The 22,090-nt window shown below is 43.0% G+C and overlaps 1 protein-coding gene across 1 annotated transcript in view; it reads left to right on the top strand.

The window, feature by feature from the left end:
- gdi1 (GDP dissociation inhibitor 1) overlaps nucleotides 1-22,090 on the top strand; it is a 44,981-nt gene that overhangs the window by 21,987 nt on the left and 904 nt on the right. The gene's annotated exons all lie outside the window — the stretch shown is intronic.

Genomic DNA, 22,090 nt, shown 5'->3' with positions numbered 1-22,090 from the left:
TATATGTATATATATATATATATGTTTACTTTTATTTATTTATTCTTTTTTACAAAAAACAGGTAGCTCAGATCAGCTCAGATCATAGATCAGCAGATGAAGACATAATTCAATCAAATGAGCAGTGAATTGAGGGCTAATGTTAAGCAAGAAGTCTACATTTTAAAGCCTACATTGTCTAAGATATGGTGAAATAACTGTAGTGTGAAACGTCAGCAACCACTGCCAAGTTTGACATTTTCATATCCACAGACGCAGGTGATTCTGTGCTGCTTGTCCTATTGGACCTTACATCTGCTTTTGACACCATCAACCACAAGATCCTCATTTCTAGACTGGAGCAGTGGGTAGGCATCACAGGGTCAGCCCTTAAATGGTTTGGGTCCTACCTCTCTGACAGAACCTTCTGTGTCAATATCAAAGATTTTAGTTTGGCATCGACAGCGCTCCAGTGGGGGGTACCGCAGGGGTCCATCCTCGGTCCCCTTCTCTTTTCTTTATACTTGCTGCCACTAGGTGCTATCTTCCGCAAACACAACATACCCTTTCATTTCTACGCCGATGATTGCCTAATTTACTTCCCCCTGAGGCACAGAGGCACACGCTCTATTCAGCCTCTTCTTGACTGCCTGGCTGACATCCGGGACTGGATGGCTTTAAACTTCTTAAGCTTCAATGAGAAGAAGTCTGAAGTCATGCTGTTCCATCCCAGTGGCTCACTTATGAACCATGACATTGACCTTTTCTCTCTAGCCCTGCTAGAGAAACAAAAGGTCACTAATCTGGGGGTGATAATGGACCCGTCCTTAAAACTCAACAGTCACGTAAACATGATGGTCAAATCCTGTTTTTTTCAGCTGAGACGGCTGTCTAAGCTGAAGCCTATACTCTCCAAAAAGAACCTTGAGACAGTGATCCACGCCTTCATAACATCTAGGCTTGATTACTGCAATTCACTTCTGTTTGGAATCAGTCAGTCCTCCATTGCTCGTCTACAACTGGTCCAAAATGCTGCAGCCCGATTTTTAACTGGTACAGACTATAGAGAGCACATCACGCCAGTTTTGGCCTCCCTGCACTGGCTACCCGTTCACCTTCGGATCCAATTCAAAATTCTCATGTATGTTTTAAAATCACTGAACAGTTCCGCCCCATCCTATCTCACTGATCTTCTGCAGCCATATGTCCCACCGCGCTCTCTGAGGTCAGCAGACCAGATGCTTCTCTCAGTCCCAGAAACCCGTCGTAAGCTCAGGGGTGACAGGGCTTTCTCTGTTGCAGGTCCACGACTGTGGAATGAGTTGCCACTGAGTGTCCGGCAGGCTCCCACACTCAGTCTTTAAGTCTCGCTTGAAGACCCACTTCTATTCTCTTGCCTTTAACACGGTGTGATTTGTTTTGGTCCGGTCTGTTCTCTACTCTGTTGGCCATTTTAGTTAGCTTCTGCTGCTATTTGTATCTGTATTTTTATTTTATGTTTTCCTGTCCGCTGTGCATGTTTGTGTTCTTTTGTACAGCACTTTGGTTGGCCTTGTTGCTGTTTTAAGTGCTCTATAAATAAATTGGTATGGTATGGTGTGGTATGGTAAGTTAAACAGATTCTGGACTACTGTATTAACAAATAGGGAACTAGGTTCTACTAATGAAACTGGAGTATAGGAAATATATATACAGTAATACATTTAGACTTTGTTAATGATGATGGTTTTAGCATATTTTACGATAGTAGATAAACTTTAGTTTCACTAACTTACACTTTTGTAGCAAGTAGGCAGCAAAACTATTTGGTTGGGTTTAGATAAACAGTTTTATGATGAGGTTTAGGAAACTGCACAGCCCGTATGGGTTGCACCTCCTGACAATGTGTTAGATAATCACTTAAAAATAATTAACTTACTGGATTATTATTCCAGCACAGATATGTGACTCGAGATGTCCAGAAGAAATATCATATGACATATTTGTAACGCCAGCAGTCTTTGTTTTACTTTGACCTATATTTCAGCATTGTATTGAAGCTTTTACAAAAAAAACCCCAACAAAAAACAAGCGGTACGCCGATGTCCCCCATTGCTGAGAGATTTTAAGAGTGAACTTTTGTAGTTTTCAAGATTTGTGTTTTTTGATCTGGAAACGAACAGGAAATTCAAGAAAAATGATGTTTTAGATGTAAGATATTCAAGTGGGTAGGTTATATGCACTTGGACTAAAATTTACATTTTACAAAATAATAATAACTGCATTTCCAATAATGGTCAACCAGGTCATCTGGACAGTTTATTTTTTGTGGAAAGACGTTTCACCGTCCATCCGGAGGGCTTCATCACTCTGAGGAGTCCCAAGTAAACTGTTTTCCCCAATAAGCAGTGCACTCCTTTAGTGGACCAACAAGTTTGCTGGTAATAAGATGGTTTCTGGGAGCTGTCCTGTCCCCCCGTAGACTCCTCCCAGGCAGGCAGTCACAGCCAAAGTGGTTCAAGACATCAAAGTTCATGCTCAATCATCCAGGTACCTGAATTACCAGCAAACTTGTTGGTCCACTAAAGGAGTGCACTGCTTAGTGGTGAAAACAGTTTACTTGGGACTCCTCAAACTGACGAAACCCTCCAGATAGAGGGTGAAACATCTTTCCACAAAAAAGAAACTGTCCAGATGACCTGACTGACCATTACTGGATTTTGTGACTGGCATGAACTTTGAATACCTGCATTTGATTCGGGGGTGGGGTGGGGTGGGGGTGGTGGGGGTGGTGGCTTTAACCAAAAATCACATAATTTAAAATAATTATTTATCCAATAAATAATGTGCACAAAGATGGTGTGCAACGTGCAAGCCCAACAAGCTGCAGCAGAAATGAACATTTTGTATTTAGGGCTTTTCTGAACTGGAATTAAACAGAATTCAAGTAAAACTTGATGTTTTAGGTGTAAGATATTCAAGTGGGTAGGATTTAAACTGTGTGTAAGAACAGAGGTCGTTTTTTTTCTTTCTTTTGCTTGTTCATCCTGGGGCAGAGTGACATATACTGGCAAATAGAGGGATACATTTTAGCCACCACTTGCCCATCCATCCATCCATCCATCCATCCATCCATCCATCCATCCATCCATCCATCCATCCATCCATTGATCCATCCATCCATCCATCCATCCATCCATCCATCCATCCATTGATCCATCCATCCATCCATCCATCCATCCATCCATCCATCCATCCATCCATCCATCCATCCATCCATCCATCTATCCATCCATCCATCCATCCATCCATCCATCATAGGGCAGCTGTGGCTGAGTGGTTAGAGCAGTCGTCCTCCAATGCAAACGTTGGAGGTTCGAATCCACCAGCAGTCACATGCCAAAGTGTCCCTTGATGTGGACTTTGTTGGTTTTGAACCAGTTTGACATGACTGTTGACAAGGTAGAGGGCTGGCACCGGAGGAGGGTGTGTGTCAAAGAGACCATCTTAGCACCAACATAACTGGTTTGTAGAGTAAGCTGTTGGGGGAAGAATCAGTTTTGTGTTGTGTGTTTCCTTGACTGATGAAGCCTTCTGGATGGAAGATGAAACGTTTTAGCACACACAAAAAAAAAACTGTCCAGATGACCTGACTGAAAATTGTTGGAAGTTTAATTTTATTTAGTTATTTTGGAAAACGCACCTGCACTTTAGTTTTAGTGGTGGATTTTGTTGATTTTTAATTTTTTTTAAATTTACCCTTTATTTATACAGGGTATCTATATTGATCAATATTTTGTGCAGACTTTTTCAATCTAAATAACAGAAGGATCATTTTTATTTTTTATTTTTATACTTTGAGACTGAATACTAAATAAAGTAATTTCAGTAAAATTCACCCTTGTTTTTTTTAGGTTTTATATAAGACTGCAAAGCAACATGTTAAGTTAATTTTGTCAAATGAATAACTATTTCTGTTTTTTTGTGTGTGTGTGTTATATCACGAAATTCATCGTTATTGTCAGAATGCTCTGAAATATCACGATATTATATGTGAGCCGTATCGCCCACCCCTAGTACCACCACCCCAGTCTGCCAATCCAGCGGAACTGCCTCTGATGTTCACGCAATATTGCAGAGTCGTGTAAGCCAATACAACCCCTCAATATCCAGAGCCTTAAGGAACTCCGGGCGAATCTCATCCACCCCTGGGGCCCTGCCACTGAGGAACTTTTTAACCACTTCAGCGACCTCAACACCAGAGATTGGAGCACCTGACCCAAAGTCCCCAGGCTCTGCTTCCTCAGTGGTAGACGTGCTAGTGGGATTGAGGAGGTCTTCGAAGTACTCTGCCTACCGACCCACGACATCCTGAGTTGAGGTCAGCAGCACACTGCCTCCACTGTAAACAGTGTTGGTGGTGTACCCCCCCCCCCCCCACACACACACACACACACCCCACCTGAGACGCTAGATGGTTGACCAGAAGCATCTCAAAACCGTACGGAAGTCATTCTCCATGTCCTCTCCAAACTCCTCCCATGCCCGAGTTTTTGCCTCAGCGACCACCCGATACGCATGCCATTTGGACTGCTGGTACCCATCAGCTGCTTCTGGGGTTCCACAGGCCAAAAAAGGTCCAATAGGACTCCTTCTTCAGCCTGACAGCATCCCTCACCGCCCGTGTCCACTACTGGGTTCGAGGGTTGCCGCCGCGACAGGCACCGACAACCTTGTGGCCACAGCTCTGATAAGCCGCCTCGACAATAGAGGCACAGAACATGGCCCACTTGGACTCAATGTTCTCCACCTCCCACCGGAACGTGTTCGAGTTCTCCCGGAGGTGAAAGATAAAGCTCTGTCTTACGGGAGACTCTACCAGACATTCCAAGCAGACCCTCACACTCATGATACGTTTGGGCCTGCCAGGTCTGACCAGCATCCTCCCCCACCATCGGAGCCGACTCACCACCAGGTAGTGGTCAGTGGACAGCTCCGCCCCTCTCTTCACCCGAGTGTCCAAGACATTCGGCCGCAGATCAGATGAAACGACAACAAAGTTGATCATAGAACTGCGGCCTAGGGTGTCCTGGAGCCGAGAGCACATATTATGCTTGAACATGGTGCTTGTTATGGACAATCCATGACGAGCACAGAAGTCCAATAAAAGAACAACACTCAGGTTCAGATCAGGGGGGCCGTTATTCCCAACCACACCCCTCCTAGTCTCACTGTCATTGCCCACGTGAGTGTTGAAGTGCCCCAGCAGAACAAGGGAGTCTCCAGGAGGGGCACTCTCCGGTACCCACTCCATGGACTCCAAAAAGGGTGGGTAATCTGAGCTGCTGTTTGGCACATAAGAACAAACAACAGTCAGAAACCGTCCCACCACACGTAGGCAGAGGGAGGCTACCCTCTTGTTCACAGGGTGAACCCAAATGTACAGGCACCAAGATAGGGGGCAATAAGTATGCCCACTCCTGCTCTGCACCTCTCACCAGGGGCAACTCCAGAGTGTAAAAGTGTCCAACCCATCTCAAGGAAACTGGTTCCAGAGCCAGAGCCATGCATCGGGGTGAGCGACTATTTCTAGCCGAAACCTCTCAACCTCATAAAACCAGCTCAGGCTCCTTCCCCACCAGAGAGGTGCCATTCCACGTCCTAATAGCCAGCTTCTGTAGTCGAGGATCAGACCGCCAAGATCTCCGTCCTCGACCTCACCCATCCCACATTGCACCCAACCCCTTTGGCCCCTCCCACAGGTGGTGAGCCCATGGGAAGGAAAACCCATGTCTCCTCTTCGGGCTGAGCCCAGCCAGGCTCCATGGGTAAAAGCCCAGCCATCAGGCGCTTACTAGCGTGCCCCACATCCAGGCCCGGTTCCAAAGTGGGGCCCCGGTGACCCACATCCGGACGAGGGAACATTGGTTCCATTAATTTTTATCATCATAGGGGTCTTTGGGCTGCACTTTGTCTGGTCCCTCACCTCTTGCCCACCATAAATTAATCTTTGGCCAGCCTAATTGTTTGAGGAAACTATAGCTTTTAAGTAATATAAAAAACTAGAAAGCATAATTTCATCAAATGATAGGGATGGTCGGTTTACATGGCAACAGCCATCTTGGATTTTGGCCTGGTAACCTAATTTTGGATGGTGGCCTTTCTTAAGCCTAGATGCAGATACACACCAAAATGGAAGTTGGTACCACACTTATTTTTCAAGTTTTCATGTTCACACTATGCACGGATGGATGAGCAGACAGACAAGGATGGCTGAACTGAGGTTATTTCCAATTCCGCCTCTTCGCTCCGTGACAGGGGACAAAAGAAACATTTGAGAACTGCCTTCACCACTTTCAATAGGATTTTCTCTGGGTGTTGATTGTAAAAAAAACTTTGTGTTTCATACCAAGGAGACCCTGGGTTGACTCTGAAAGTCCTCTTCCATCAGTGATGTAAAAACCCAGGTGAGCCATTTGCAGGTAGCTGGGGTGTCTATAGTGATGGAACAGAACCAGGAACGTCACACCCTTGGTTAGCTCAATCCAGCAGCTCTGATGGTTGTCCATGGTAACTGTCACCCCCTGCCTTCTCACCGATCCCTGCTGATTGGTGGGCAGTGTCTCCTGTCCTTCCCCTTCTACTACCACAGCGTCCAGTGACAGCGTGATCATGATGTCACCAGAACTGCCTGTGGGTGCTGAAAAGGTAAGTTGGTCAAAGTAGGTTCGAGAGCGGCCCTCCACTCCCTGCTTAGGAGGAGCTCCCATTAGATGGCCATCCACAATGATACCTTAATGAAGAATGGGACAAATATGCACTTTTATATAAGTACTTGAAACATGGTACACAAAACAACAAATTCAATATTATTATTGCTTTGCGAACCTTGTTCTGGGTCCTCCAGTAGTCTGAGAACATCGTTTGCTCTACCATCTATCGTAAAACACAGGTTCTCGTGCAACTTTGGAAGTTGAACCACAAAATGAGGATCTCCGTCAACTATAACATAAAAACTGAAGCTGAATACAAAAACAGATAGGGACTGTTCAAAAGATAATGAAGCTATAACTATAAACAAATGAAACACGTAGACTTTTGACCTGATGATGAGAAGATCTTCACAGTTGTCAGTCTGGATGGAGGATCTAAAAGTACAAGACGTTCAATTAAAGGACAGTCCTCTTGACTCTCAAACAATAATATCAGAACTGGACATGTCATCTTTTACATTATTCAAACTTTACACACACACAAAACACTGACCAGATGACTGACTCTCTTCTTCATCGCCCCCTGAAAAAAGTGACACGTATTTTAATGAAACTCTTACAAAGTAACTCAAGTGCAGATTTTTACTACCAGTAATAAAAAAAAAAAAACTTACAGGTATCGTAGCTGAAATCATAGTCGTAATCATATGTTGCATCATAGTCTGATAAAAAAAAGAATAGTTTTAGAATTAAGGTAAAGACTGCTGCTTGAATGGATTCTGATTTTAGATGTAAAAGCAAAAATGAGGTGTTAACATTTATGTTTTATAAAGTTCCTACCTTTTAAACAGGAAAAATAAAGGATTGTAAATTTAATTTTGTCAACCCTGCAAAAAGGCATTTTGTGTCCTTGATCATTTGCAAGAAGATTCTCTCCCAACATTTATTAAAGGGGTTATATTCAGCAGTAAGTACACAAAAAATAAAATTATCACCAAATTTGAGTTGCTCTCTTCATATTACTTGTAAAATACGTTGACTCTTTGGATCATATATTCCTAATCATGTCAAATTTTTGACAGTTAAGGCAATGTGGAAATTGTGTTCAATTTGTAAATGAGTATCTAGATGGGATAGATAGAAAATCAGATTTACCTGCTCTCTGGCTATGAATGGAGGTAGCGACATCTATGGGAGAAACACAAACCATTCAGGTAAAGATTCAAAATATAATTCCTAATTTAAGTGACTATCAGGGTGTTAAAAGTATATAATTAATAATAATAATAATAATAATAATAATAATATAATTAGGTTTAGTTCAGTTTAATTTTATTTCTATTCTACCTATTCACAACAAAGGTCATCTTTGATTGCAGAGGTGGTTAATGAATGTCAAATCCAACTATATACAGACAGTCGTATCCATCCATCCATCCATCCATCCATCCATCCATCCATCCATCCATCCATCCATCCATCCATCCATCCATCCCTTTAAGTCTACTCAGAGTCACAGGTTTCTATTCCACAGCTGTCAATGAGTGATAGGTGAGGTACATCTAACAGGTTGTCAGGACTTTGTGAAGGCAACACAGAAATAGACACTTTTCATCTGTCACTTACATGAAAATCATCAGTTAATCTAACATGCATGTTTTTGAGGAAAGGACTTAACAGGAGTACTGAGATAAAACCAACACATGTACTGTGAGAACAGGAAAACTACACAAAGAAAGGTGAGTTCTAATTAGCTGTGATGACAGTATAGTCTAATTTAATACCAGGTACACAGTCCTGCTGAATTCAATTCAATGCACTGTGTTAGTTTTTGTAAAAAATAATGTTACCCATAAAAAATTTGTTTAATGGCTAACATAACATTGCTCAGTTAAAATGTAAGTTGGTATACAACAGTATTTCAGCCATTATTTTACATTTGTACCTGATGGGCAGCAGGGTGGCGCAACTGGTAGAGCTGCTGCCTCTCAGCGAGCAGGTCCCTGGTTCAAATCCTGGTCTGGGGGCCTTTCTGGGTGGAGTTTGCATGTTCTCTCTGTGCATGCATGGGTTTTCTCCAGGCGCTCCAGTTTCCTCCCACAGACCAAAAACATGCATGTTATGCTGATTGGTAACTCTAAATTGTCCCTAGGTGAGAGTGAATGGTTGTTTGTCTCGTTTGTCTCTATGTGTCTCGGTGATGGACTTGCGACCGGTCCAGGGTGTACCCTGCACAGTGATTGCTGGACATGGGCAACGGCGACTTCCATGACCTAAAATGGAAGAAGCGGGTAAAAGATGATGGATGGATGAATGGATTTTACCTGATAATTCAAAACTCTAAAATTAGTTCACTTTTGTTTTTTTTATTTATTTATTTATTGACATTGACAAACTATTCCAAAATCTGAGGACTCCTACACAGCAGAGATGCTCATCCAATTGATGCTTTGTACCTCAATGGTTTACAGTCTCCATTAATGTTAGAACAATGATTGCTAATGTTGTTTTCAGTGATGGAATGTGCATGCTGTAAATGTGTTAAGTAATATGTCATAAAGATTAGTGCAAGATGGACAGTTTGAGGCCAATGCATCTGTTTATTCTGGGCCTCTTCACTGGTTTACAATTAATTATTATTGTTTGTATTTTGTGCAAATGCCTTTTGTATGAAATGGAAGCCAGATTATGAAGAGACCTAAAGACAGGATATGAGATAACCAGATGACCAGAAGACTTGACAGGGATTGAATCAAATGCAAGATAACTATTATTACTATACTATATTGGGCCTTTGGGGGCGATTGGGGGTGGGGCTGGTGCTCCGGTTCTCCCTGGATTGTTGGGATCTTTTGATCGGGGTTCCTGGTTCCGATGGCCAGCCCTTTGGCTGGGGTGGTTGCTGGGTTCTGGCGGGGGGTCAGCTGTGGTTGTGTGTGTGTGGTCGTTGGTAGTGCGTGGCAGCAGTTGGGGGCATGGCTTCACTTCGACGGAGTGCTGGCTGGTCGGTCTGATGTGACACGGTGCGGGGTGCTGTGTGTGTGTGGGGGGGTGGGGGGGTGCATGGGTGGCATGCCGGGGCTTCTCCGGGCCTGTGGTGTGGGGCTTTAGGGATGCATTGGTGCGCTGGGCCGGCCTTCCTCGGCTGCTGCTCCCTGCTGCTCTGGCCCCCGGCCCGGGGCCGGCTTGCGGTCACTGTTGGGCAGGTGGGGCGCATGGACGGCCCAACAGAGGCTCTGTCGGGCTGTCTCTGTGTGCCTGTTTGTCTCAGGTTGGGTTTTGGGTGGCCCCCCTCTCTTGGACCAGTTTTGGCCCCCATTTGGTGGGTCGTGCTCCCCTCGGTGGGTCCCCCGCCGGTGCATTGGCGGCTCTCAGCAGCTGGGGCTGGGTGGTGGGGTGTGTGCAGGCCCGCCCTGGTGGCTGCCTGCGGGGGCCTGGGTGCCCTGGTTCTGTCAGGCCTCTGTTGGGGGGTGGTATGACCTCAGGACTCGGGGCTTGGTGTCCATGGCCGGATCCACTCTGGAGGGGCGGGTTGCCGGCGGGGCCTGTGGACTCATCGCTACGGCCTCCTGGGGGTTTCTGCATTGTGGTTGCTGGGGGTCGCCCGGGGCTTCCCTTTGCTTCTCTCTCTGGGGGGTGCGGGTTTCCCTGTTGGGGGACTACCGGAGTTCCGGGCTTGGGGGCCGCTGTGTGTCTGCGGTTTCGGTCTTCCCTGTGTCAACTTCGTGTCCTGTGGGGACGGGTTTATGGGTCCCCACATCCACTATCGAACATTTTTATGAGAAACCTTATAGTGACATCATGCTCACACAGGTGTTTAGATCCAGGTGTTTATCAGATACACACTCAGTTGGGTTCTGGTGGCCATTATATATATATTGTATTACCATGTACTGCATAAAATACTTTCTAATGATGTTATAAGTATCATTATATAAGTTGTTTGTTGTTGTGGTTTCTTGGTTTTGTCGTTTTTTTTTCTCTCTTTCCGCAGGTCTAGAGTCAGACTTCAATGATGTTGATTTGTGTTCTCTTTATCCCTCTCTCTCTCCTCCATTCCTATCTCCTTCTTTACATTTTAACTATTCTCTCACTTTTCTGCTTTGTTATCTTCTTTGTTTTCCGTCCCCGTGTCCATTACATCTGAAACAAGCCCAAAGCAGATTCTAATAAAATTTAATTTATATAACAAGCAGAGCATTAAGGCCTGCCATAATGCTCTGCTTGTGAAAGTAAATCTGTTGGGCATCACTTTGACACTCAGACAATAATTCCAAGTGTCACAATGATGGACAGGACAGGGGGGGGAAAAAAAAAAGAAGAAAAAAAAAGTAAGATAACTAGAAAACCTCATGGCGAACATTTGAGATAGGACATGATTTGAACTGTGTATGCATTCATTGTATGTTCCATTCATCCATTATCGTTTACCCGCTTCTTCCATTTTGGGTCACGGGGGTCGTCAGTGACCATGTTAAGCTATCACTGTGCAAGGGGCGGGGGACACCCTGGACAGGTCGCAAGTCCATCACAGGGCCACATAGAGACAAACGAGACAAACAACCATTCACTCTCTCACTCACACCTAGGGACAATTTAGAGTTACCATCAGTCTAACATGCATGTTTTTGCTCTGTGGGAGGAAACCGGAGTACCCGGAGAAAACCCACGCATGAATGGAGAGAACATGCAAAATCCACCCAGAAAGGCCCCTGGACCGGTATTTGAACCGGACCCCAGCTCACTGAGAGGCAGCAGCTCTACCAACTGCACCACCGTGCTGCCCCTTGCAAGAATATAACACTCTCAATTAAAATTGGATGAATCCTAATCCTTACTTGTTGTATTACCAGCATTTAAAAATCATTTTTACTAATTTCCTCTTTTAAAATCTTCCTTTGGACACAAAGACAATTCCAGGAGAAAGAACTGGAAGGAAAGTCGTGTCAACCAGCTGAAGGTTGAGAGGACAGAAAATTGACTCAAATGGAAACAAAACAACCAAGCTAAGGTGAGTGTTGGGTTCAGTGCACAACAAGCAGTTTAGTGTACGACTTACCTTGAACCCCTGCTGCTTCCCAAAATTCAGTCCCAGCAGTGACACCAGACATAGGCACAAAGGTACCTGACACCAAGGTGGCAAAGCTCAGGTCAGTGTCAGTGTTAGAGTTGGTGTTGTTGTCTACCACAACTGGAGATGCAGCTGGGACGAGAGCGGAGAGTGCAGGCAACTTATACAGAGCAGTAGTAGTTTTGGATTGTTGAAGATCTGGAGGGGTGGTGGTGATGGTTTCTGATTCTAAGGATGCTTCTGTCATTTTGACAGGAAGAAGAGCTGCCTTCACAGAACTGGCATGTTTGGTTGATGTTTTTCCAGATGGGATTCCAGAATCCGTTCTAGAGTTGAGTGTTGGCGAAGTGCTGGTACTAAATGTTAGCATGCTCAGTTTTGTTGAAAGGGTGGCATTTGGTATCAAAGTGGAAATCTTCCCTGGAGAATGAGGCGGTGCTGTTTTTATATCATTAGGAAGAGCTGAGGATGTATTTCCAGATGAAGGAGGAATGGCATCATCTTTGGAATCAGTGGGCTTTTTTCCAAAGATAGAAGCTAGGGGGAGGTTTGTATGGCCAAGGCTTGATGTTGCATTTACTTTCCTGGTTGGCGCCACCCCTATATTCAATCCAGAAGTTGGCAATGGGTTCGTTTTTCTTTTCAGAGTATTATCAGGTGGGAGAGGTGAGTTTGGTTTGAATTTGTTAGGAATGAGGTTAGATGGTGAACTGGGCTTCCTTGGTGCACCAGCAGCTGATAATTTGCTGGAGGCCACAGCTGCTGCTGTTGTGGTTGCAGTGCTAAAAGTTGTGGGTCTTGCTGTGACTGGAGTATGAGCTGCTTCATCTGCATCTGGCTTAACAACAATTAAAGAGGTGACTGGGGTTACAAAGTTATATTTGAGGGATAGATTGGTGGCTTTGTCAGTCAGTAACTTTTGAATTGCAGTGTCAGTTTCATTCAGTTTGGCAAGCAGCAACTCTTTGATAGTGAAGTACGCCCAGAGACGATGCACAAAGGTGGACATCCCTTCTAAACCTCCCAAACAGTCCAGAGAGCTTGCACTTTGATTTTCATTTGAATGGGAAACAGGCACACCGTTCTCCAACTTTATGTGCTGCTTCGAATCTACAGCTGATAAAGACACCTTAAAATCTGTGGTCCCTGGTTTTACCCGCCCTGCTACAACCAACTCAGACCCTTGGAAGTAGTTTGGGAAAAGAGAACGGGTGACATCAAAAGCTTGATCATCCAGGTAGGTCAGCTGGATGTCTGACAGCAAAGGGCTGGCAACTTCATCATAGAAGCCCTTAAGCTGTAAAGCTGCATCTGCATCTTCATACACCATCCTGGCTACACCTCGGTTATCCAGAGCCAGGCGTTTCAGAAGAAGAAAGTCAGCGTCATCACCAAAGGCAAGGCCAAAAAGAGAAGCTGAGCCTATTGCTTTCTTGGCATTATAAAGGATTGTGTCACCAGATGTTTCTCCTGTGGTTGCTTCCCCATCTGTGAGAAAAATGATTAGAGGAACTCGATGGACTGCAAAGTGGCTGGAGGATTCAGACGATGACGGCTTGATGAGCTGAGCAGCAGATTGCAGAGCTGCGTTGATATTGGTCCCTGAGACAAAACAATGAACAGAAGAGACAATCAAACTAAATGTCATAAAACTACCTTAAAAAGTACTCTAACCATGTTAACCTTTCCCCATTTTGTCACATTACAGCCACAAACTTAAAAGTACTTTATTTAGATTTTATGTGATGACCAAACACACAAAATTGAGAAGAGAAAGGAAAATATGTGGTTTTCAAATTTTTACTAATATAAATCAAAAACATGCATTTGTGCATTTCTATCCTATGTGCAATTTAATCTAAAATTAAATCTAGCCATGCTCTGTGAGCCTAAGTGGTTTCTTATGAAATGTTTTTGATTAAACAGCATCATGAAGACCAAGGTACACATTAAACAGGTCAGGAGTAAATATGTTAATACGTTTAAAGAACATTTAGGGTGCAAAACAAAATTTCATGTATTGCACATCTCTTAGAGCTCCGTTCAACGCATCATCTGAAAATGAAAGAGTTTGGCTCAATTTTACCAAAAGAAAATTGATGGCAGCATCATGCTGTGGGGATGCTTGTCTTCAGCAGAAACATGGCAGCTGGTCAGCGCTAATAAGAAACTAGATGGCACTTAATACAGAACATTCTTAAAAGAAAACCTATTTGAGACTACAAAAGATGAGCCTGTGGTGGAGATTCACCAACTAGCTGGACAAAAATCCAAAACTTCCATCCAAAGCTAAATTGTAATGAGTCAGATCAAAGTGTATGTGTTAGAATGGTCGCAACAAAGACCAGACCTAAGTCCAACAGAGACTGTGGCAAAAAAAAGTTTCCTGTCTGACTGCAGCTGCAGTGGTTTTGCAAAGAAGATGGGCTTTTTTTTTGTTTGTAGATGTTCACAGCTGGTAGAGGCAAACCTCTAAAGACTTGCAGCTGGAACAGGTGGTTTTTACAAAGTATTTATTCAGGGGAGGTGGTAAATACAATTTTGTATACAAATGCATGCCATACATTTCTGACTTTTATTTGTAATTTTTTTGTAAGACATATATTATTGTCTTTTCAGTGCACCGTTTTGCACTGTATGCTGGTCTATCACATAGAATTTTATACAGTACTAAAAAATAGTGGTTGCAACATGAAAAATTGTGGAAAAGTTCAAATATGAATACTTTTTCTTGGCACTATATGAAACAGAGAAGTAAAACTTTGATTTGATATCAGATCATGAAAACTCACATCCTTCTGCAATAATTCTCCTCACAAAATCTTTGGCTTCTCGTACATTCTGCCGGGTGGCTCGCACTGTTCGTCCTTTCTTCCAAGTGTGCACTTTATCTGAGAAGGTGATGATGTTAAAGTGGTCTCCTTCTCTCAGGTCTCCCAAGATGGTGTTCATGGCCTGTTTGGTCTACTGACAGAAATGAATGATGTTACTGACCCACTCATCTTCAGCAGAAAACTAGTTTAGAGTTTTACCCTCGTTCACATTACCTGTTTTATTTTGGTGCCTATCATTGACCCGCTGATGTCAATGACAAAAATCACGTCCTTTGGAATCACAGGAAGTCTTCTGGGTGCAAAGTAATGAACAAAGTAGCCATCATACACCTATCAGAGTCAAGAGGTCAAAAATTTATGTGACAAAAATGAAATTTCTGTGTGAAAACTGACATGCCAGAAAGATGCTGCAAACCTGGACATCGCCCATGAGGTCACTGAGGTCCACATCATACTGAATGATGAAGTCTGCATTTAGGCCTTTAGAAGATATGCTGTTTTGCTGCTGTAGTGTTGGACTGTAGTAAATCCTTGCAGAGCCTGGGCTCTGCTCAACACGAGTGGAGGCCGGGGGGTTCGTACCACCTGCAAAAACAATGTGTGGGATTAAATTAGTGCATGAGAAATGATCCTACCAGCAACAAATAACACAATCTGATGTACACAAACAGCTCAATCATTCTTGGGAACAGACAAAAGTTGTAATAGCTCTCGGTGGTTTATGCTGAGACCGCCATCAGATTTTACCTTGAGCAATGCTTGAGAGCAGCCGACTCGTCTTGAGAGGAAGGACCTTGATAAAACTAACGCCTGTCCTCTCGTGTATGCTGACATCTAACGTGAGGTTCTGAACGAGCTGCCCAGGCCTCAAACCCAAACTGAGCTCGTAGCGGCTGAGCCGACGAGGCAGCAGCTCCTCATACGACAGCAAGAAGGACATGTGCGTTCCTGAAGGCACGCTCACTGCCACACGAAACTTCTCCATCTCCCTTTCTCTTCAACACCACAATGTAAAAGGTAAGACGTTCTTTTAATGTTAGTGAAATTGTTGGAAAAATTTACTGCGATACTTTAAGACAAGTGTAAAATATATATTTCTAATGATCATTATAAGAAAAACTAACTTGGTAGCGACAAGTCCAGCTGTTTTCCCTTGCTTCTTAGCGATGTCGTAAAGTTTCCTGGCTGCAGCTCTTTCCTTCACCTGGGCCACATATTCCTTTCCATTGGAGGTGCTGATGAGACGGAGGAAAGAGGAAGAAGAAATAACTCTCTGTATGACTTACAGTAACCAGATTATATTACACTCAGCCACTGAGTTGTTGAGCCACGTTTGCTTTAACATTACCTCTTGTATTTCCAGAGCAGTCATGAAGGCGCTTCATAAATAAGCATGGTGTTTATTTACAAATGGAGGGCAGGGTGGAGGGGGATTATAAACTGAGTGACTGGAAAATATTAATTTCCCTCTGAAAACAGCATTAATATAAAGTGATTTTATATGCCGTTGATACTCTGCTGTGTGTCAAACCTAATCCGATCCCAGCCAGAACAAGGGTGAACTTCGTACTCTTTGAAGTTACGTGACAAGGTGCTAATTTAAGTCCACGCCAAGTATTTCCAAATGAAAATAAGGTGTAGCTAAAATAAACCCCACAAAAGGGCCTTGTTGGAGACACAGAGTAGAAAAGCCTGAGAGCACAGAGCGGAAAGTGAGGTGTCGTGTATTTACACATATGGCTGGCTGAGGGGCCAAGAAGATGACTGAACATCAGTTAGCTGCATGCAGAACACAGAGGTCTTAGTTTCACACGCAGAAATGCCAACGAACTAACGCAACACATTGGCCACAACTATTTCCCTCTGGCTTTTTGGGAGTATGCAGGCGGTTGTGTTTTTCATGAGTGAGTGGCGTGTGACAATATGCACAACATGTATGTTGGACAAAAGCAGCTTAATCACCAAACTTACACATATCTGCAACATCTATTCTCTGTGAAGATATGTATGTGTGTCAATTTTGACTTGGCATGTTTCCTTAGTGGTGGTGGTTGGGGTGGGGGGGGGGGGACTCTTGTCACTTTCTGTCCTAACTTTCTGACTCCAGCTTACAAAGCCTGGTATTCACTGGCTCTCAGGTTCCCCCTCCCCCTGACCTGGTTCTGCTCCCAAATCCAGCTCTGGCAACACCAACTTGTTTGTTTTATTTATATTTAGCATTTTTAAAGGAGCATGGTTGCCACAACTAAGTATCCATCACCGCTACACTGCATTTCAATAAATTTTGTTTTTACACAGTTACTTCAAAGTTTTATTTTTGGTTTTTAACGTCAGTGAATAAAATCCTTCTACTTAACACATTTTCTGTCACTCTAGCAGGGAAATGATATTACATGATGCTATAAAATTAACTTTTTCTTATAACTTGAACATTTTTGAACTGATAAAATACTTTGAAAAAGTCTTAAACTTTTGATTACAGCAACAAATAAAGTATTTACCGGGATTTTATGTGATAGACCATCGCAAAGTACAGGTGCTGGTCATAAAATTAGAATATCATGAAAAAGTTGATTTATTTCAGTAATTCCATTCAAAAATTGAAACTTGTATATTATATTCATTCATTACACACAGACTGATATATTTCAAATGTTTATTTATTTTAATGTTGATGATTATAACTGACAACTAATGAAAACCCCAAATTCAGTATCTCAGAAAATTAGAATATTGTGAAAAGGTTCAATATTGAAGACACCTGGTGCCACACTCTAATCAGTTAATTAACTCAAAACACCTGCAAAGTCCTTTAAATGGTCTCAGTCTAGTTCTGTAGCTACACAATCATGGGGAAGACTTCTGACTTGACAGTTGTCCAAAATACAACCACTGACACCTTGTACAAGGAGGGCAAGACAAAAAAGGTCATTGCTAAAGAGGCTGGCTGTTCACAGAGTGCTGTGTCCAAGCAGATTAATAGAGAGGTGAAGGGAAGGAAAAGATGTGGAAGAAAAAAGTGTTCAAGCAACAGGGATAATTGCACCCTGGAGAGGATGGTGAAACAAAACCCATTCCAAAATGTGGGGGAGATTCACAAAGAGTGGACTGCAGCTGGAGTTAGTGCTTCAAGAACCACCACGCTCAAACGTATGCAAGACATGGGTTTCAGCTGTCACATTCCTTGTGTCAAGCCACTCTTCAACAAGAAACAGCATCAGAAGCGTCTTGCCTGCTCTAAAGACAAAAAGGACTGGACTCCTGCTGAGTGGTCCAAAGTTATGTTCTCTGATGAAAATAAATTTTGTATTTCCTTTGGAAATCAAGGTCCCAGAGTCTGGAGGAAGAGAGGAGAGGCACAGAATCCATGTTGCTTGAGGTCTAGTGTCAAGTTTCCACAGTCAGTGATAGTTTGGGGTGTCATGTCATTTGCTGTGTAGGTCCACTGTGTTTTCTGAGGTCAAAGGTCAACGTGACTGTCTACCAGGAAGTTGTAGAGCACTTCATGCTTCCTGCTGCTGATCAACTTTATGATGCAGATTTCATTTTCCAACAGGACTTGGCACCTGCACACAGTGCCAAAGCTACCAGCACCTGGTTTAAGGACCATGGTGTCCCTGTTCTTAATTGTCCAGCAAACTCGCCTGACTGTAACCTCATAGAAAATCTATGGGGTATTGTGAAGAGGAAGATGTGATACACCAGAGCCAACAATTCAGAAGAGCTGAAGGTGCACCATCAGAACAACCTGGGCTCTCATAACACCTGAGCAGTGCCACAGACTGATGGACTCCATGTCACACCACCACATTGCTGCAATAATTCAAGCAAAATGAGCAACAACTAAGTATTGAGTGCTGTTCATGTTCATACTTTTCAGTTGGCCAACATTTCTAAAAATCAATTTTTTACTGGTCTTAAGTAATATTGTAATTTTCAGAGATACTGAATTTGGGGTTTTCATTAGTTGTCAGTTATAATCATCAACATTAAAAGAAATAAACATTTGAAATATATCAGTCTGTGTGTAATGAATGAATATAATATACAAGTTTCACTTTTTGAATGGAATTACTAAAATAAATAAACTTTTTCACAATATTCTAATTTTACGACCAGCACTTGTCGGTGGACTGCCAGGTCTTGGTGGCTCTGTAGTTGTGCCATACTCTTTCCATTTTCAGATGATGGATTGGACAAAGTTATGTGAGAAGCTATTGTTCCTTGGTCTTCATGATTCTGTTGGATCCCTATTGTTCTGTAACAAACCTCTAAGGCTCACAGAACAGCTGTATTCATACAGAGACATACATGTTGACTAATAGGTGACTTCTGAAGATAAATCGTTGTTCAGGATTGGAGGTAGAGGCGTCAGAGTAAAAACTAATGTACACAAAATATTTCAGCTTTTTTTTCTGTGACAATTTTTGAAAAGCATGTATCAGTTTTGGCTCTGTGATGGACTTGCGACCTGTCCAGGGTGTACCCCGCCCCTCACACAGCTGCTGGACACTGCTGGACATGGGCACCGGCAACCCCCGTGACCCAAAATGGAAGAAGCGGGTAAAAGATAATGGATGGATGGACTTAAAGAGTAAGACGTTGTTTGTGGACTCACATGGTAAAGTTGGAGATGAAAGCAGAGGAGGGCAGGTCCACCTCAAAGGCTGCCTCCTTAATGATGGGGAGCTGGTTCCAGACTGAGCTCTGCACGGTGGTGACAGCGTAGCGGGACACCACCGTGCACTTCACATGGTAGTCTGTCACCTTCAGCTGCTCACAGAACAAACATACATCACTTGAAAATTTCAGAAGGGCGTGATGTAATTTTATAATCAAACAAAAAACTTTTCCTGGAAGAGGATCAGAAAATGACTGACATTTAAAATCAGCCCCTGCTAAAAGTCAGTAGGTTTATACCATTGTGTTGTTTTATTTGTCTGTCATGTTAGCAAAATATATCAGGAACAGATGAATAGATTTTAATGAAACACCCCAGGTGGTTTTGAACACCCCCCACCACACCATTTTGGACAAAATGAAGATTGAGCCCTTGTTGACTTTTATTATTAAAACACGCTTACTGTACAATTAATCTTGAGCCTTTTTTATGATTTCACTGAACCTTGTACACATTTCTGTGTTCTCTTTATTCTATTTGTATAATTTCATTTTGTCAGCTAAACAAAATAAAATCACCTCACATGGTTTCAACATTTGTGATTTCTTTGGAAATGACAACAGACTTTTTGTATCTGAGTTTTTTATGAGACCGGAGCTCCAGTCTTGACACAGAACTAAAAACATGACGATATTACAGCAGTGTTGTGCAACACGCACAGACTTACCACTGATCTAGTGAACTTGGTTTGACGTTTTGTTTTCTGGAAAAAACAAAACAAAAAGCAACAAATCAAAAAAGCAAGAAAGAGATTCTGTAGTATTTATCATCAGTGCTCTTAAGAATTAGCATCTGAAAATGTTGTACAGGACAAAGGGTCAAACTAAAAGTTTCCTTCGTGTGCCAGCTAAATGAAATAATGTTCACAATCGGCCCAAGTGAGGATCGGGTCAATGTTCTGTGTCACACAGCGTGAATCAGAACCATTCATGAAAAGATGGAGGGGAAGTGGAGCTGAAAATAAATGCCTTCACTGTACACAGGCAGCCAGGGCTGTGTGCCTGTTCATTTTGCACACAAGTCACTGCTGTGTCCGTTCATTCCCAAATATCCTGAGCACTGGTGAGACCTTAACCTAAACAAACTGGGAGAGGCAAGCCCTCAAAATACAGAGAATTTTACATGTTTGAGCAGAATTAACATATTTGTCTTGCTAATGTAAAAACCTTTTCATTTAGAGCATTTCTTTGCAAAACATGACAAATGGTCAGAATAAGAGAAAAGGTCAACTGTTTTCAGATAATACAAAATATATATATTCATTTACAAACATGCCAGTAACGAAGTGATCCTAAATCAGTGTTTGATGCCATAACTCTGACGTTAAATCCCGGCTGCCATGTTCTCCATCAGTCTTCCACGTTGCTGTTGGGGGATCGTTTGCTACTCGTGGTTAAAAAAATAAAAATCAGCTCCTCTGTTGGACGTCTTGATCAAACTCCTGACGTGTTCAGAGAGGTTCAGGAAGGGCTGGCCATGACAGCGTCTTCATCTGACGGCCCTTCATCCACACCTGGACCCCACTGAAAACCTGGTGCTCACAGTATTCTGGTGCCATCCATCCGTCCGTCCGTCCATCCATCCATTCGTCCATCCGTCCATCCGTCCGTCCGTCCGTCCGTCCATCCATCCATCCATCCATCCGTCCATCCATCCATCCATCCATCCATCCATCCGTCCATCCGTCCGTCCGTCCATCCATCCATCCATCCATCCATCCACCTTCTTTCGCAATGGTCACTGGTTCCTATCTCTAGCGGTCACTGTGTTAAACATGGGGACACCCTGGACAGGTCTGTAGTCCATCACAGGGACATATGGAGACAAATGAGACAAACAACCATCCAGATTCAAACTCACACCTGGGGACAATTTAGTTACAAATGAATCTAACATGCATGAATTTATTCTGTGGGAGGAAACTTGAGTACCTGGAGAGACCCTAGTAGGTTCATGAGGAGAACATGTAAACTCCAGACAGAAAGGGCAGAAGGTGCACCTGTGACCTTCTTGCTGTGGGGCTACAGTTCTAACCACTCTTTCACCTTGTACATCACATAAAATCTGTAATACTTTAAAAACATTCTTACCAGTAAATGAAAGTTGTCCCCAATGTGTGCCTCATAATCTTTGGATGAACCCTCTTGCACATTCAAATAAAAGCAAGCAAGGACAAACTGAACCTTTAAAAACATCATGGTTGTAATTTCTTTGTTATTGTGCCACAAAATAGTGACAAATGAAATCCTGCGGTCTGACTCTGACTGTTCCACGCAGGGTGCACGCATCACATTTTACATGTTTTTGGAGGCGCACAGTGTCCTGAGCTCAGATCCAGTAGGCTCTGCTCCACGTGATAACCTAGAACAGGTTCTGATGAAGCGTCACATGTGCACAAGGTGTTGGCTGTAAAGTAAAAGTCCGGTGGTTGGAGTTCAGTGGGATGTTTGCGTCAGTCTCGGCTGGTTGAAAGGAGCAGCGCACATCTTGTTTTTACGCATGCTGGAGACTCCACAGACGGTTGCCTCCAAAAAACGAGAGAAATGAGGTTTACACTCCTGCTCTGCTTCTCAGAAAAAACACCTCCCACTCCATCTCCTCCCCTCACTGTTCTGAAAAATTTAAACCCCCAACCACTCACCCCAAATAACTTCCTGAAGCAAGTTTGTATTTCCACAAAACACTGATGTGTTTGGACCAGGTTATGTTGGGAACATTTTAGCTAAAGTCTTTTAGGCAGTTAATAAAAACTTGTATTGTAAAATACTTGTATTTTCTCATTTATGTATAGGTGTCATTTTCCCATTCAAACATTCCTTTTATTACATATACA

The sequence above is a fragment of the Nematolebias whitei genome, chromosome 11 (genome assembly GCF_014905685.2).
Source record: "Nematolebias whitei isolate Nwh7 chromosome 11, NemWhi1, whole genome shotgun sequence".
Taxonomy (NCBI): domain Eukaryota; kingdom Metazoa; phylum Chordata; class Actinopteri; order Cyprinodontiformes; family Rivulidae; genus Nematolebias; species Nematolebias whitei.
This window is presented reverse-complemented; position numbering and strand designations above follow the sequence as displayed.